The following is a 19,301-nucleotide window of genomic DNA, read 5'->3' on the forward strand; positions in this document are numbered from 1 at the left end:
TCAGAGAAACAATAGAAAACAGTGTCCTTATATTTGGTCAGCATCTCCACTGTAATGATCTGTGACTTTTTACCGTCAGTGATTAAATTGAAAATGGAAACGGGTATATGTCAAAAACCCGAACAAAGATAGGTCTTTAATGCAGCGACAAAGATGAAATTCACGCATCCGGTGGCGTGCTTCGGCTGGCCCAGAAACAAAAAAAGAATACTAGGTCAGTGATGATGGACGTCATACTAAACAATGCTTGTTCACTTTTTTAGATGTCGAAAGGTTTGACCAATACACATGGTGGGTGGTGTAAAACTGCCAGCACAGAAGAGGGAGGTCAACACGTAACAGACATGTCATTAATTCCTCATCTATCCTTTCTACTCAAAGAAAAAACTGTTGCTAGTTTTGGTGATGGTCAAGGAGCATATAAGACAGAAATAATGAAATTGGGGCAAGTTAAATTGTTTGACGCTTTTGATGGTGCTCCATATTCGGAGGACAATAGCAACGGTAATGTGAACTTTTTAGATCTAACAATACCACAGTACGGAATTCCACTTTACGACTGGATCATTTCGTTAGAAGTGGCAGAACATATCCCGAAAGAATTTGAGTCGATCTATTTGGATAATTTATTCAGGCATGCAAAAGAAGGAATTATTATGAGTTGGGCTGCACCAGGCCAAGTTGGTCTTCAACATGTCAACACTCAACCATTAACATACGTTATCAATGTTATGAAGAAAAACGGCTTCGCAAGAGATGAAAGCTTGTCTAACAAATTACAGGTCTCCTCAAGTTTAAAATGGATTCGCTCCAACATTAATGTGTACATAAGAAAAAACTATTCTGGCTTTGATTCTGAAAGACGCCTTGTTCAATGGTTCATTTAATGTATATGGATAGGGCTGGTTTTACTGTATTTTCCTGCCATTTTGATAATTGTGTTTTTACTTTTTTCAAGTACACATTATTTTGTAAATTGTTGATTGCCGATGTATTTGTATTTATTTAGTTTCGCGTAATTATCAAAAAATGTGAAACCATAGAAAACGTACCAAAATTTTTAACAGGTTGAAATACTTACTATAAAATTTGTTTATTTTTTTACAATGGACACAATACATATTATTTATTCATCTAAATAGTTTGTTAGACATATGCTACCATCGATTAAGTTAAAGTTTCATAAAAAATGCAACATTAGGTATGTTGCGTGCATTCATTTTTAAAGCATTCGTCATCTAACATCCCAATTTCTGCTATCGTACTTTCGTCTCTAACCCCAGCAAACACCTAAACCCCAATACACCAAACCGGTGCTAGATAAGAGCCACCCATGGAATTGAAGCCATGAAAAACTGGTTGTTGAGAACGTCCTTTAGTAAGATTACATTTTTGATAGTTGAGTGATTTCCCGGCCAAAGGCCAAAATTTGATTAACAGTTTAACAATTATAACTATTTTACATTAGTACAGGTTCCAAGAAATGTGTTATTGAAACCTACAATATGACAGTACACCAATCAGATAAAACCATTTAAAATTGTTACTTTGGTTGTAACATATGTTGAAGGTCAACATAGTCCCACATATGACCATACCACTACATGGAGAAACCTGACAGAATAAAGATCTTATATATAAATCAACTATATAGTCAGTAATCTATGTATGATTGATAAGGATGATTACAGCGATTGTAATTTCGACTTGACAATGACACTTTTATTTATTGTTTGTCATAAAAACTAACTTTTTAACATTGAACATTGACACAAGTACTACAATTTTAAATGCTACATTTAACTGTCATATCATTGTACTGAATCAGATCTAAAGGCGTGATATTCCCCCTCTACCGATCGTGCTACTTAGTGGATAAAGACGACTATATTGTGGAAATGTTTCAACATTTTAGATCTGCCGTTTAATGCTTTAACGATAGTTTAGTTAGAAACCAGTGTGGAATATTTCACACATATTCAGGAAGACACTACATTGATTATATACTGCGATTTTTAAATATACCATCCAGGACACAAGTGTTGTTTTTAAGCTTTTTGTTAACAATGATCCACACAGACTTGTGATGAATCAAATCCAATTCTTGATATAATACTTTATTGGTAATGATAAATGTAACTGTTTCTACAAAATTCAAATACGACATATTTTTGTCTCTCATCTATGATACAGTAATTTCAGCATTATGTTAGCCAATTCAAAAACACACAATGAATATTTTGAACTGATCATTCATACCAGTTAACGGCGGATAAACATGAAGACGTGTTGCTTATCCTGTTTATACAAGTATCTCCACCATGGGGACGTAACTCGAAGTTCAGTATTTTTGTGCTTTGACTGTTTTCAATATATGAGGCAAATTTAAATGTCTCCGTGTAAACCTTTATTTAACATGTTTAAGTTCATTAAGACAGATACATTCAACATTTAAAAATCAACAAGAAAAATGCCTGTGGTTGTACGTCGCTTTCACAACTACCAAATTGAATCGTTTAATCTGACTGCTACACAGCAAAAATTGCATACCCGTTTTTCATGCGTAAAACAGGCGTTTTACGTATGTTATAAAACGTACGTAAAACGCATATTGAGGACCACGCATGTAAAACGCCCGTTTGAAACGTATGAATTACGTATGTTAAACGCACGTAATACGTGTGTGAACGTTAAACGTGCGTTAAATTTGTACGTATAACGCCCGTTTTACGTGTAAACGCACGTTAAACGCCTGTTAATTTCTAACAAATCATGCGTTTTACGTATGGTTTTTTATGTCCTCAACACCCGTTTTACGTATGTTTTTTTATGTCCTCAACACCCGTTTTACATATGTTTTTTTGTCCTCCAACACCTGTTTTATGTATGTTTTTTCTTTCTCTGCAACAACTATTTATACATGTTTTTGTAGTCTTCAAAACCTGTTTTACATGGGTTTTTTTTCCACAGCACCCATAATATGTATGTTCTTGTTTTTTTTTTTGCATCTACACCAGTTTAATGAAAGTTTTTTTTTTGTATGGGGTAACGCATCATCTGTTTAACATTTTTTGTTGTCCACAACATCCAAAAAAATTCCAAACACATTATATATATGATTTTTTGGAGTTTTTTTTTCTGGTTGGTATAAATGGATAAACCATAGATATTTGTCTTTTCTTACGTAAACACTAACAATTTGATTCTTTTACATATCTTCATACATGTATGTATATAAATCAATGAGTATATCCTTGTAGTATTTAGTTGGAAATCAAAATGACAACATTTAAATATGATAGTGTTGTCTGTCCTTTTCAACCTTTGCCTCCCTTCCAGAACTGTTTTTGGCAAGGCATACATTTACTGTGCGCTATATATCTTACAATTAGAATTGAAGCACAATATTTTATGACAGCCTATACAAATGATCTACATCCATGAAAAAACCCTCATAAGAAAGATTATCAATTACCATTTAGAATGGACTATTTGCCTTAAACATGTTAAAGATGTCTTTTGGTCTTTATGCTGGTTTAATTGATGTATACGCAATATCTCCTTTTTTATATTGAAAAGAATTGGTTATACTCAAGCCAATGTGAAGAAGAAAAGGTACATGTATTAAGGATTAGACATCATCTTTTTCTGTTGGTCAATGGAATTTTTTTTCACTACAATTGTGATTTGAATTGATTGTTGGTTCTTGGTTGGTTGGTTCTATGATAGAATTTGCAAAAAGACCTAAAAATATGATGGTCATATAAATACTACAAATTTGGTTATTTCAATTCTATTTATTTAACAACTGCATTTATTTTGGGACCCGATATTCACAATCATACAAAATGTGTGTACCATAGTTCTTATTTCATTAGCATTATGTGGTATTTAAATGTACTTGTGGTTGACATATATACACTCCAAGTTTACTCTGCCTTGCTCTTGGTCTCACAAAACTGTTTAACTAGTACTGTTAGTATTATTTAAACTGTTCTCCTGTTTACAATATTATAATTTTTGCACATGAATTCCTTCATTTACTTGAACTTCTCCTTGTAAGATTCCAAGGTCATGATGATATAATCCTGTTGTTCATAATCAACAATCCATCCTTCGAAAGATTTCTTCAGCAGCTGTAATGTAAAAACAAAAGAAAATGTAATTTGGTGGACCGTGGGAAATCATTTTTTTTAATGGAATAGCAAAGTATACTTAAACATAATTTTTTTTCAAATCCCAGCATGAATATATGTAGATGTTTGTCAGGAATGAAGATATGTCCTTTTTATAAACACAAGTCTGCTTTACTTATCTCAAAACTAAAAAGTCTGATATACATGTATCAGTGAATTACATTGTACTGTAACGCAATACACCAAATTAGCCTATTGCTAATATCATATCTGAGTAACTGACCATTGGTCATTCTTAAAGGCTGTATAGTCTCTTGTGGTGAGTTGTCTCAGTGGCAATCGTACCACATCTAATCTAATTTTTATACAAGTTAGAAAACTGTACATTGACTTATCAGTATGTATCATAACTAGAGACTGTGTCGCTCACCTTGGTCTATGTGCATATCATAAATGAAGGACACAGATGGATTCATGACAAAATTGTGTTTTGGTGATGGTGATGTGTGTGTAGATCTACCTATACTGAACATTCTTGCTGCTTACAATTATATCTATCTATAAATTAATGAACTTGGCTCAGTAGTTAAAAAAATATTGTGAAAATTTTAAAAAATTGACTATAAAGGGCAATAACTCCTTAAGGTGTCAATTGACCATTTTATTCCTTAACTTATGTGTAGGTCTTACTCTACTGTACATTATTGCTGTTTACAGCTTATCTCGATCTATTATAATATTCACGATAATAACAAAAATCTGCAAAATTTCTTAAAATTACCAATTCAGGGGCAGCAACCCAACAACCGGTTGTTCTACTCATCCGAACATTTCAGGGCAGGTAAATCTTGACTTATGCTCTAAATGCTTTGGTTTCAGAGATATAAGTCAAAATCTACATTTTACCCCTATGTTCTATTTTTTAGCCATGGTGGCCATCTTGGTTGGTTGGCTGGGTCACCAGACACATTTTTTGAAACTAGATACCCCAATGATGAGTGTGGCCAAGTTTGCTTTAATTTTGCCCAGTAGTTTCAGAGGTTAAGATTTTTGTAAAAGTTAACAACGACGGATGCAAAGTGATGAGAAAAGCTCACTTGGCCAAGGCCAGGTGAGCTAAAAATGAGGTTCAGGTCAAATGAACACTGCAGACACCACCTACACTATGCAATCATTCCTAGCTACATATATAGTTGATAGATTGATTATAGTATCTGGGAAAAAGACATTACCATGAAAACTAACACTAACCAATGAACAAAGAATGAGGTCAAGGTCAGATGACACAGGTACACCTTACAATATTCCATACAATACATATATTTGACCCAATTGTTTATAGTACAAATGTAGTAGTATCTGAAAAATAGACCATACCTAAAAAAATTAACATTGTCCTATGAACCATGATAAAGGATGAGGGGCAGATAAAACCTAACATGCCTAACAGACAGACATATTCATCCTACACACATAGTATAAACCATATATACAGATGATCTATTGCTAATGCAGTATTTGAGAAACCAACCAAACCACACATAAAATTAATATTGACAAATTAAATGAACCATAAATATGAGACATGATAGCAGCCAGCACGAAGACAATAGATAAGGAAAAACTGTACAGTTGATAAAAGCTAGAGAACATGTGTCTCGCTCACCTTGGTATATGTGCTTATCAAACAAAGGACACTCTACAAAGTTATCGGCTGAAGACAGACCAAGATTCAGATTAATACTGCCAGACAGACATGCAAATCATCTGACACACCAAATATATTTTAATTTATGGAAGTTCCTTACTCAGTTTCAAAATATCAAGCTTTTCTTAAAACTAGTACATAGAATGTATATCGATAGGTGATTAATAAAGGAACTAAAAAACAAAAAAAATATATAGGCCAATGTGCTTGTTTTCCAGATATTAGCCATTTAAATTTTGGCAGGAAAATGTTCTCTCTTTGATTTTTTATAGCTTTATCAATGACAATTTAAGTTCTAAACCAGATGCTCCGCAGGGCGCAGCTTTATACGACCGCAGAGGTTGAACCCTGAACGGCTGGGGCAAGTATTGACACAACGTTCAAGCTGGATTCAGCTCTAAATTTGGATTGTGATTAAATAATTGACACAGCATAGGTTTCGGACACAGAATGAATGTGGTCTAATGAACTTAAAATATTTTTTTTGCCTTTGAGCAATTCACTATGCTGTTGAATATTGATTCTCTCAAAAAAATGTTTGAAGAAATTTTCTTTTTATTTATGAAATCTGAAATGAGAAAAATTTACCCACCCCCCCCTATTTTTTTTTCACATCCCCCTTTCCCTTTTTCCAAAACTGATCTCAATTCAAATTTCTAATGGAGTTTGCAACAATAACTACTCATTTAAATACATCATAAAATATTAAAATGTAACAAAAGGTGCTTGTTATCACTGAACAATGCTGAATGGTAAAGATTGTTTTAATTTATCAGTTGGTAGTAAAAGTGAATATACATTGTATATTGTATAAAACAATGATTTAAGAAGTTGATTCAACTACTATTCTGGACAAAGAAAGATAACTCCAATCAATTGAAAATTTCTATATTTCTTGCTATTGCGCAATACTGTGCAATTGAAAATATTTGCTATTGCACAATACCGTGCAATTGAAGATTTCTTGCTATTGCTCAATACTGTGCAATTGAAAATTTCTTGCTATTGCACAATACTGTGCAATTAAAGATTTCTTGCTATTGCTGAATACTGTGTTATTGAAAATTTCTTGCTATTGCACAATACTTAATGTAATAATTTTGGATCCTGATTTGAACCAACTTGAAAACTGGGCCCATAATCAAAAATCTAAGTACATGTTTAGATTCAGCATATCAAAAAAGCCCAAGAATTCAATTTTTGTTAAAATCAAACTTAGTTTAATTTTGGACCCTTTGGACTTTAATGTAGACCAATTTGAAAACGGGACTAAGCATTAAAAATCTACATACACAGTTAGATTTGGCATATTAAAGAACCCCAATTATTCAATTTTTGATGAAATCAAACAAAGTTTAATTTTGGACCCCGATTTGGAACAACTTGAAAACTGGGCCCATAATCAAAAATCTAAGTACATTTTTAGATTCAGCATATCAAAGAACCCCAGGGATTCAAATTTTGTTAAATCAAATTAAGTTTAATTTTGGACCCTTTGGACCTTAATGTAGACCAATTTGAAAACGGGACCAAAAATTAAGAATCTACATACACAGTAAGGTTCGGCATATCAAAGAACCCCAATTATTCAATTTTTGATGAAATCAAACAAGTTTAATTTTGGACCCCGATTTGGACCAACTTGAAAACGGGACCAAAAATTAAGAATCTACATACACAGTTAGATTCGGCATATCAAAGAACCCCAATTGTTCAATTTTTGATGAAATCCTAAACTGTTGGGACCCAACCTTCCTTAAGTGGTCATAAACCTTGTGTTTAAATTTCATAGATTTCTATTTACTTATACTAAAGTTATGGTGCGAAAACCAAGAATAATGCTTACTTGGGCCCCTTTTTGGCCCCTAATTCCTAAACTGTTCAGACATTAACTCCCAAAATCAATCCTAACCTTCCTTTTGTGGTCATAAACCTTGTGTCAAAATTTCAAAGATTTTTATTTACTTAAACTAAAGTTATAGTGCGAAAACCAAGAACATGCTTATTTTGGCCCTTTTTGGCCCCTAATTCTTAAATGTTTGGACCAAAACTCCCAAAATCAGTCCCAACCTTCCTTTTGTGGTCATAAACCTTGTGTTCCAATTTCATAGATTTCTATTCACTTTTACTAAGGTTAGAGTGCGAAAACTAAAAGTATTTGGACGACGACGACGACGTCAACATCATACCAATATACGACCAAATTTTTTTAAATTTTTGCGGTCGTATAAAAACTATTAAAAAAATAACAAAGATTTTATAAGACTTTTCCAGACATGACAGATGGCATATAGTTTTACATCTAAAAGATTTATAGAAAGAAAAATGGGGGTCAATTGGGGGAATTTTTTAAAGAGGATAAATGAATAAAACCTGAGGATTCTGATAATCTGACAAAAATCACAAAACATGACAAGCAAACATCCTTTAAGTAATATATATATAGTAAATGATAAATTTTGTAGACATGTTTGGAAATTGTCTTTGAATAACTCAATGTATCCTATATATATATACAATGTAAGCATCATTTATATTTACCTAAAACATAATTTTCTTTTCTTTTATAAAAGCTTGTTAGATCTATACTATAGTATATACAGGATCTGATCATACACCAAAGAACATATTTGATAAACCTAAGAAAGAAAAAATAATAATAGTTTTATATAAATTAGTATATAAAAAAAGTTTAGATTTTTTTTACCCTCCCTTAGATGATTATGAAGTTTATGTTTAACTGTTACCATGGTTACAGTCTTTAAATAGTATATATATGTGTGGCTATGGCGCGGAATCAGGGTCAACAATACTTATTTACGTGATTGTGAATCTGCTATTAAACATGTTGCCTCTTGTTTTTGGTGATTTACTGTTGTTCAGTCTTTTATAATTAGTTTTCTAAATAGTGGTGTGTGGACTTAAGGTTGTTTTTTTGTTTTGTAAGACATAAGTTTCACTTCCTCTTGTAAGTTTTGAATGTCTCTTTTAATTTTTCTGTATCATCATGACCATTCTTTTTAAGATTAACAACTCATGGAAGGAGTTGGCAAGACAATTTTTGTGCTGTTAAGCTATAGTATTGGTTGACTTTGCAGCAAAATCAAATTTGAAGTTAAACAAGTTTTTCAGTATATAGTCTAACGACCAACTATCGCTAGTTTTCCCCAAATTGCTGATATCATGCATGATTTTAAGGTAATTTTCATTCCAGCTATTTGACCTTATGACCTATTTGTTGATCTTGTCTTTTTGAACATAAACATCTGGGTCTTTTATAGCTGACTATGCGGTATAGGCTTTGCTCATTGTTGAAGGCCGTACGGTGACCTATAGTTGTTAATGTCTGTGTCATTTTGGTCTCTTGTGGACAGTTGTCTCATTGGCAATCATACCACATCTTCTTTTTTATATTGTTGACGTGCCAACACAAGGCCATGGCAAGTATAGGCTGACCAATTATTTATCTTGTTTGTTTACCCCTTCTTCTGATGCAGGCAAAATGACATACATTTTTCAATCACCAAGTGGAAATGTCATTATGAGAATTTACAATGTACATGTACATCATACATGACAAATTGATAGCTACAGCTTATAATTATTTGCTACAAAACAGTATCTAATACTTACCAATTTATATTCAGTTGTTGGAATATTGATTGGCACTGAAAAATTAAAAAAATATACTTAATTTTCATGCATACATGTATACATGAATATTATACATGTACAAATAATTTGCATAATCTGCAAATATTTTTACAAAATTTACTTGACCATCAGGTGGATAGTTGCCAATGTCATGTGTGTGTGACATTGGCATTCATATTGCATGCTGCATCTGCTAATTTTGAAATTAGCATGGTATCTTTTTTTAGATTTACATCAATTTGACAGTTCTAAAAAAGGTTTAAACTTCAAAATGTTATTGCTTTTGGCATTGCAATTTTGTAAACATACATGTATACAGATGCAGGATTCATTTTGTGATTATAAGCATAAGTTTTAAACATTTGTATGAGACATACTAAAGATAGAGAACAGAAACTAGATTCAGCCATTTTTTCTAATAATGGGGCATATCTCTTTGACTCCACGAAATTTCAACCTCAATCTGTGATCATCTGTGCTTTGTGGTAATAAGTATTGTGTATATATGTAGTAGCACTTTCATAATATTTAGTCGAGACAAACTTATGTTGGATTACGAAACAATATAACGAGACTGCATATGATCAATCAGGTATCCAATATCCATAGTCCAAGTAGTTACATAGCATATATATATATATATATATAAGATGTGGTATGTAATCTTTAGATATAGGAAGATGTGGTATGAGTGCCAATGAGAAAACTCTCCATCCAATTTACAATTTATGAAAAATAAAGTAAACCATTATAGGTAAAGGTACATCCTTCAACATGTAGCCTTGGCTCACACCAAACAGCAAGCTATAAAGGGCCCCAAAAATTACTAGTGTTAAACCATGCAAACAGGGAAACCAATATGGTTTAATCTATATAAAAATGAGAATTGAGAAACATATATGAATTAAGAACCTTAGTGAGCGGCCGGGCCCACATACCCTACATGTACGTCCCCACATTGTCATTGGAGAAATTAAATAAGAAAAGAAAATAGTATGAGAAAAAAAAATTGAATCATAATTTCCTGTCAATATGCACATTTACATTATGAGTATGTCCTTATTATCTAAAAAGTTTCATGAAATTCTGTTGTATGGTTTCAGAGAAGTTGCGATGATGAACTGTTGCAGTAGTATATTACAGCAAATTAGTTCAAAGGGGCGTAACTCCTGGAAAAAAAATTAAATCGTAATTTTATGTCGGTATGCCCATCTACGTTGTATGTCCTTATTACCTACAAAGTTTAATGAAATTCAGTTGTGTGGTTTCAGAGGAGTTGCGATGACAAACTGTTGCAGTAGTACATTAAAGCAAAAAAGTTCAAAGGGGCGCAACTTCTTGAAAAAAAAATGAATCGTAATTTCCTGTTGATATGCACATCTACATATTATGTCCTTATTATCTAAAGAGGGTTCAAGAGGAGTTGCTATGACAAGAAACAGGACTGAAGGGTCAAAAACATTATATACGCAATATTGCGTGGGTATAACTACATAAACAGAGGACAACCACTGCAGGGGCAGATCCAGCCATTTTAAAAGGGGGGGGGGGGGGGTGTTCCAAATATATGTCTCATTTCAATTGCATTTATGGTCCAAAAAAAGGGGGGTTCCAACCCCTGGAACCCTCCCCTTGGATCCACCACTGCGCTGACATATCAGATTCTATTCATATATGGTACCGTACATGTACATTGTATTATCAAAATATCATGACAATATTCATGATTTTATATTCTTAAATCATAATTTTTAGTAAACATGTAATGAGGGGGGTCGAATGAGTCATGATCCTGAAATCCGGGGCTTAAAAACACGAAAAAGGTCCTGCCCCCTTCTGTAAACATGTATTATGTAAATCTTTTATAATTTTAGTGTCTATTAACTATGTCTAGTGCTACAACTCAGTCAACTATGTCATTGTACATTGTAACTAATTCATACATTATTCATGTATAAACTACAAAATGTAATTCATACATTTTATCTTGAATAAAGTCAAAGACAATTAATCTTGGGGGTGGGGAGTAGGGAAGCACAGAGGCGGATTTAGGGGGGCCCAGGAGGCCCAGGCCCCCCCTTTTTGGGAAAAATTTTTGTTGCTTATATAGGGAATCACTGAAGCATGACTGGAGCGGGCCCCCTCTTAGGTCAGTCAGTGGGCCCCCACTTAGGAAAATTTCTGGATCCGCCACTGAAGCAGTCTTCACGCTGAGTGGCAGCCCAGGCTAGTAAAATTGCTCTCACTCGGGCCTGTTAAAATCATATCTACATATACACTACGGGCCAACAGAATCTAACTAAAAAATTTCTAAAATTGAGCTCCTGGCCTGTAGATTACTGGGGAAAGGCTAATTTAATTAGTATGGGAAGCTACTTAATGCTGATGGGGTTCTCAGGTTCTGTTACCCAACCCTTTATTTTCATATATTAATTTAAATAAATAAAACTTTCTTTTTTTTATAGTCATTACCTTTGAAGTAAAATGGTTGCTAGATCCCTACTATTTTCATATAATATCTGATTCAGTTTATAAAACCTTTATGCCATTTAAATATATTTGTTTCGTTTTTAAAAACAGTAGGGCGAACCACAGGCACTAGACGTTCTGTCAATAGCATGAAAATATTGGCAATGGGAAGAAAATAGTGTCCATATATATGGACACATATATGGACACTATTTTCTTCCCATTGCCAATATTTTGACACATATATGGACACTATTTTCATGCTATTGACAGATATATATGGACACTATTTTCTTCCCATTGCCAATATTTTCATGCTATTGACAGAACGTCTAGTGCCTGTGGGCGAACGAACACATGGCAAAATTGTCATGCAATAAGCCAAGGACGAACGGACTTGACATCGTTGTCAACGGTCTTGCTATGAATGTTTGTTTGTTTGTATATAAATATATGGCAACGCTGATTAGCAACGTTTCAACATTGCATTCAACATACTTAATATATGTAGTGTGTTTGTTTAAGCGATCTGAGTGATCTACCCATTTATTAATTATTTACCAAAATAAGTTATCTGAATCTGCCTCTTGTTTCGTTGACTGTTTGACAAGTCGTCCCCATTTTTGAATGACGCGACCTTCTTCTCGGAAAATAATCCGCCTCTGCTTGGTTTGCATATCTTATTCCATTTGTTTTAATTCAAATGTCCGTCTCTCCAAATCAATATTTCTCATAAACCATCGCACCCAGCGTCCTTGTCGTCTGCGTCATAACATCTAAAAAAAGGAAAACCGAATCCGGACTAAATATCCCGATTACGTTACTGGTTCCCGCTGACGCATTTCCAAGTATATTATTAGTTCTGTCGTTATTAATACTGCCTTTTCAAAATAAAATGACTGGCCTCGGAAATTTGCCCTCATGATACTTAGGGAGCTACCATTTGATATTTAGGGGGGGGGGAGTGAAGACGAAAAATTTCTTTCTTTCAAAATTTCCATATTGTCAAATTATAAGATCAAGAAGCATATATATCTAGAATAAGGGAGGATTAAAGTTGAAAATAAGGGGTACAGGAACAAGCAAGCATGTGTAGCAGCAACAACAAAAATTATCAATCCTGAAAAAAATCCTCCTTTTCTACTGGCGTTTTAAATGGCCCGGCGTACACACGTCTCCTGATGAAAATAAAAATAATAATCTTATAAGCTTGAATAAAAAGAGTGGTGTATGCTCCCGAATGTCACTCACCGTTTGGGGTACATGGGGCTCATAACAACGACCCCTTAAAACCAAAATGATTATAAAGTTGAGATTTATTTTGCTATTTGACTGTCAAAGCCATAGCCTAATATTAAGACCAAAATTTCTGGCTACATGGAGACATCTAAGTCTACTATCAATATTAACAGGATATTTTGTATGACAGGAACAGAAGCGGTGACATTGTAGAAGAACAAAGTATTAACGGATTTTATGTTAAACATGGTTTTTATTTTCAAATCAAAGGGGGCATATATATGACCTCCATGCCACCGTATTAAGAACTATTTAAAAAATCACCCTCATTCGTTTTTAATTGAGACAAAATGAATAAAGATAAAAATAAAGAATAGCAATCAGTGTCTATATATATATGTTTAAATTACTGGATGGTCATGAAAGTGAACTGGACTGAAAGGCAAAACAATGTTTCATGTGACCTCCAGTCCTCTTATTTTTGACTGATTAAGCAGGGGCGGATCCATGTAACCAATTTTTTTCAGGCCCAGTCATGGATAAAAGGGGGTGGGTTCTAACCATATGTCCCATTCAAATTCATTGATCATCAAAAAGGTGATTCCAACCCCCTTCCCCCTGGATCCGCCCGGGCACTATTTAATTGCAAATACTTTGATAATTTCTGTACATTTATTTATTTATTTATTGCATATCTTTTATATAGCGCTTATCTAATAAACATAATACTCTAAGCGCTTAACATATAAAACTGAAGGAAAATATATATCACAATGCATTTGCAAACTGTCTTCACTCTTTTTATGAAAGTGAGACAATTGCCATACTAAAAGTTTCATTAGAAATATGAATAAAAGGAAATACAAAGTATTATAATGTGGTTAATACGTAAATGAGACCGAAGCCCCCTTCCCCCCACAATAATAAAAGAAATTACTGCAAATATAGTCCCAGAAATTTTAGACCTTTCAGAAGACCAGCCAACGTAAACAATGAATCATTCCCCCCATCCCCGGTAAATGTATTTACTAACTGTGATTATAAACAGAATAAATCAACATATGACCATGGAAATATCACATCCAAGTGTCCTTCTGATCCCTGCTGGTATTTCTATTCTCATTTTACTGTAAAATGAGAATAGATTTGAAAAACCTAAGGCGGATTAGGGGAAAGTGCTTACTGAACAACAAAGATATATTCTCAAACGTATTTTATTGAATAAGACCTTTAGCGTAGACTTCAAAATTTCATAATAACTTATAGATAGCTGATTCAATCATTTATTCACACAGCCCGGTCACACAGTCAGTCAGGTTTTAACAGCATCTGTGATTTATTATAAATAGATATCTTTTTCAAATATGGTTTCAATGGTAATTAATTTGGCGATAATTTGTGAAGGTCCTTTAATTTTTGGTTACTTATTCCTTTTCGAATTATTTTTTACTGTCAAAGAGAATATTGTGTTCGTCTAATACCTATGTAAAAATGTATAGGTAGAGGCTATGTTTCGCTCCCCTGTACCAATTTACCCCTTTGAAAGAAAACAAAATTCAAGTTGGGATGCTCTCTGTCATGCTTCCTATATAAAACAGTGAACATTATTTTGTTCTGATTAGTGAGTGTATAAATATATTGTTAAAATGGTAATTAAGCCAGTTGCTTAATCATAAGGTCAGGATTGAGTAAGGCTAAGACACTGTAAGAGGGTGAAAACTGTTGTAGTGTAACAATTAATTTGATCCCCCCTGTAAAATGATCCGGGAGATAAAATGTCTTTGAATATTTTATCCTCTAGGATAGAAAATTGCCACAAATTATATCCCCAACACTAAAAAAATATCCACAATGATGGATATTATTTTGGTGTTGTGGGATATAAAATGTTGCAATTTTCTATCCTAGAGGATAAAATATTCAAAGACATTTTATCTCCCGGATCATTTTACGAAAAAATTAAAAACAGTCCTTAGTAGGAAATTTTGGGAATATCTGTATACTACATGTATTATAACCTTTGTATATTATTTATGGGATAGTTCTATTTTATCTACATCTTCTGATCCATGATCGATATTTGATTATTTTTGGGTTTAAAATCTCTTTTATTTAATTCAAAACATATTTCAAAACAAACACTGTTAATTATTGATGATTATACAAATATAAATATAAAACTTACCTTCATTAATTCTGTAGTACAGCTTATTTTTTTTAATTAAGAAGCTTTGGGCACGTTTTCGTAATGCTTGTTTCTCATTTAAAGAGCTGTTTTTGGGGTATTCTTTATTCAGCAGATATTTGTACAAAACGTTATACTCCTCTCCATCCACCTTGACACAAATGATTATCTATTATCAATTTAATTGTTTCTTTAAAGCAATGTGCCATTTGTTAAAACACTTCATTGATCAAGATACAGTAGGATAGTATTTACATGACATTGTATCCCATCGGATATAATTTTACTGAAATATTATCCCAAATGGATATAATTTTGTAGAAATATTATCCCTAGAAATGATAAATTTCTTGGTAATATTATCCCATGGAAAATTATTTTACTACTCACTTTTATCCTTAGGATATTATATCTACATTGATTTTATCCTTCGTAGCGGATAATCTTTTTTAGAGTGGGACAACTTTTAAAGGTAAAAAATATCCATTATTTACTAATATTTCATCTGTAGGGATAGTTTTTACTTAATATATTGTCCATTGGGAACTTATATTCTAAGGATAATATTTAAGTTTACAGTAGTACCTGACTTATCAGAGACATATATTTTTTAAAAGATACATATATTGTATTATACAGCTATGTGTTGTGTGTTACAGTCTGTTGAAGTCATGATAGTACATATATTTTTAGTGTTTTGGCCATTCTTTCTTCATTGCCATATTCTAATTGCTCAATACTTTAAAATGGAAAGGGGGGGGGGGGGGGGGGGGTGTGGACAAGGGAAATAAATCAAATTTATCTAAATATGAGTATACTTTGTAATCAGTTATAGAAACTATTATTTTAAATTAACTCTCATTGCCTCAGCAGTTACATCTAACCTTAAGTGGAAATGATTCCGTTCAAACAAAAAGATATGATAAGATGATATTTTCATACTTGTATCAAAGACATACATTGTAAATACATGAATGTTTCACCTTTTCACATTGATTTTTTTTTTATTCATTTAAAAATAAGGAGATGTGGTATGATTGCCAATAAGATTACTTCTGAGTTCAACAGAAAATTTGCACATGCATTTTTAAAATTCTAGATTCACATGCATGACTACATTTAATCATTAAATGTGTAAATTTTAAGTTTAATAATACCAGAGACATATATACATACAATATAGCTTATTAAAGGAGGAAAATGTGCTTTATCATTTTATCAGCTTAAAGAGGCTTAGCATGAACAGATAATTTTAACCATTATGCAAATATTCATGTTTGCATATTATGCTGTAACAGTTCTAATTTTTTTGTCAGCTTATACACTAATTATAAATATACTCTCTAGAAAATAAAAAGCGATGGAAAATAAATTGTGAAAAACATGTTCAATTTGATGTAAAATTCTCTTGAAGTTATAAAATGAGTTCTTTAATATGAGAAAAAAAGGCTGTGTAACACAAAAATATATAATGAAAACGCACGTAAAGCACACGTAAAACATATGTTTTACGTGCGTTTTTAAAACATACGTTTTACGTACGTGATGTATTACGCCCGTTTCAAAACGGGCGTAAAACACCCGTTTTGGTACAGGCGTTTAACGCATGTTGGCTAAAACATGCGTTTTCCATACGTAAAACGTACGTTTTACAGACGTTTTTTTAAAACGTACGTAAAACATGCGTTGCACTTTTTGCTGTGTATATCGTACTTTGGTCTATGATTTTTAATTTTTCACTTTTTGACTTGGATGAAGAGTTTTCTCATTGGCACTTATGCCACATCGTCTTATTTCTAGTCTTGATGAAGATTGAACGTTTAAATTCTAACAAGGATTAACCAAACTAAATGACTGAAAACGAGGAGAGTAAACTATTCAAGCTAGTAGCAGTCAGATTAAACGATTCAATTTGGTAGTTGTGAAAGCGACGTACAACCACAGGCATTTTTCTTGTTGATTTTTAAATGTTGAATGTATCTGTCTTAATGAACTTAAACATGTTAAATAAAGGTTTACACGGAGACATTTAAATTTGCCTCATATATTGAAAACAGTCAAAGCACAAAAATACTGAACTTCGAGTTACGTCCCCATGGTGGAGATACTTGTATAAACAGGATAAGCAACACGTCTTCATGTTTATCCGCCGTTAACTGGTATGAATGATCAGTTCAAAATATTCATTGTGTGTTTTTGAATTGGCTAACATAATGCTGAAATTACTGTATCATAGATGAGAGACAAAAATATGTCGTATTTGAATTTTGTAGAAACAGTTACATTTATCATTACCAATAAAGTATTATATCAAGAATTGGATTTGATTCATCACAAGTCTGTGTGGATCATTGTTAACAAAAAGCTTAAAAACAACACTTGTGTCCTGGATGGTATATTTAAAAATCGCAGTATATAATCAATGTAGTGTCTTCCTGAATATGTGTGAAATATTCCACACTGGTTTCTAACTAAACTATCGTTAAAGCATTAAACGGCAGATCTAAAATGTTGAAACATTTCCACAATATAGTCGTCTTTATCCACTAAGTAGCACGATCGGTAGAGGGGGAATATCACGCCTTTAGATCTGATTCAGTACAATGATATGACAGTTAAATGTAGCATTTAAAATTGTAGTACTTGTGTCAATGTTCAATGTTAAAAAGTTAGTTTTTATGACAAACAATAAATAAAAGTGTCATTGTCAAGTCGAAATTACAATCACTGTAATCATCCTTATCAATCATACATAGATTACTGACTATATAGTTGATTTATATATAAGATCTTTATTCTGTCAGGTTTCTCCATGTAGTGGTATGGTCATATGTGGGACTATGTTGACCTTCAACATATGTTACAACCAAAGTAACAATTTTAAATGGTTTTATCTGATTGGTGTACTGTCATATTGTAGGTTTCAATAACACATTTCTTGGAACCTGTACTAATGTAAAATAGTTATAATTGTTAAACTGTTAATCAAATTTTGGCCTTTGGCCGGGAAATCACTCAACTATCAAAAATGTAATCTTACTAAAGGACGTTCTCAACAACCAGTTTTTCATGGCTTCAATTCCATGGGTGGCTCTTATCTAGCACCGGTTTGGTGTATTGGGGTTTAGGTGTTTGCTGGGGTTAGAGACGAAAGTACGATAGCAGAAATTGGGATGTTAGATGACGAATGCTTTAAAAATGAATGCACGCAACATACCTAATGTTGCATTTTTTATGAAACTTTAACTTAATCGATGGTAGCATATGTCTAACAAACTATTTAGATGAATAAATAATATGTATTGTGTCCATTGTAAAAAAATAAACAAATTTTATAGTAAGTATTTCAACCTGTTAAAAATTTTGGTACGTTTTCTATGGTTTCACATTTTTTGATAATTACGCGAAACTAAATAAATACAAATACATCGGCAATCAACAATTTACAAAATAATGTGTACTTGAAAAAAGTAAAAACACAATTATCAAAATGGCAGGAAAATACAGTAAAACCAGCCCTATCCATATACATTAAATGAACCATTGAACAAGGCGTCTTTCAGAATCAAAGCCAGAATAGTTTTTTCTTATGTACACATTAATGTTGGAGCGAATCCATTTTAAACTTGAGGAGACCTGTAATTTGTTAGACAAGCTTTCATCTCTTGCGAAGCCGTTTTTCTTCATAACATTGATAACGTATGTTAATGGTTGAGTGTTGACATGTTGAAGACCAACTTGGCCTGGTGCAGCCCAACTCATAATAATTCCTTCTTTTGCATGCCTGAATAAATTATCCAAATAGATCGACTCAAATTCTTTCGGGATATGTTCTGCCACTTCTAACGAAATGATCCAGTCGTAAAGTGGAATTCCGTACTGTGGTATTGTTAGATCTAAAAAGTTCACA

General features: G+C 32.8%; 1 long non-coding RNA gene across 1 annotated transcript; it reads right to left on the minus strand.

Annotated features, from left to right (window-relative positions):
* Positions 1 to 3,777: 3,777 nt before the first annotated feature.
* On the minus strand, positions 3,778 to 12,746 carry LOC139496270 (uncharacterized). The gene is made up of 4 exons (XR_011657587.1): positions 12,529 to 12,746; positions 9,478 to 9,512; positions 8,386 to 8,483; positions 3,778 to 4,136 (listed from the first exon to the last, which is right to left on the minus strand). It is a non-coding gene; the product is annotated as an uncharacterized lncRNA (long non-coding RNA).
* Positions 12,747 to 19,301: the final 6,555 nt, after the last annotated feature.

The sequence above is a fragment of the Mytilus edulis genome, chromosome 11, assembly GCF_963676685.1.
Source record: "Mytilus edulis chromosome 11, xbMytEdul2.2, whole genome shotgun sequence".
In the NCBI taxonomy this organism is placed as follows: domain Eukaryota; kingdom Metazoa; phylum Mollusca; class Bivalvia; order Mytilida; family Mytilidae; genus Mytilus; species Mytilus edulis.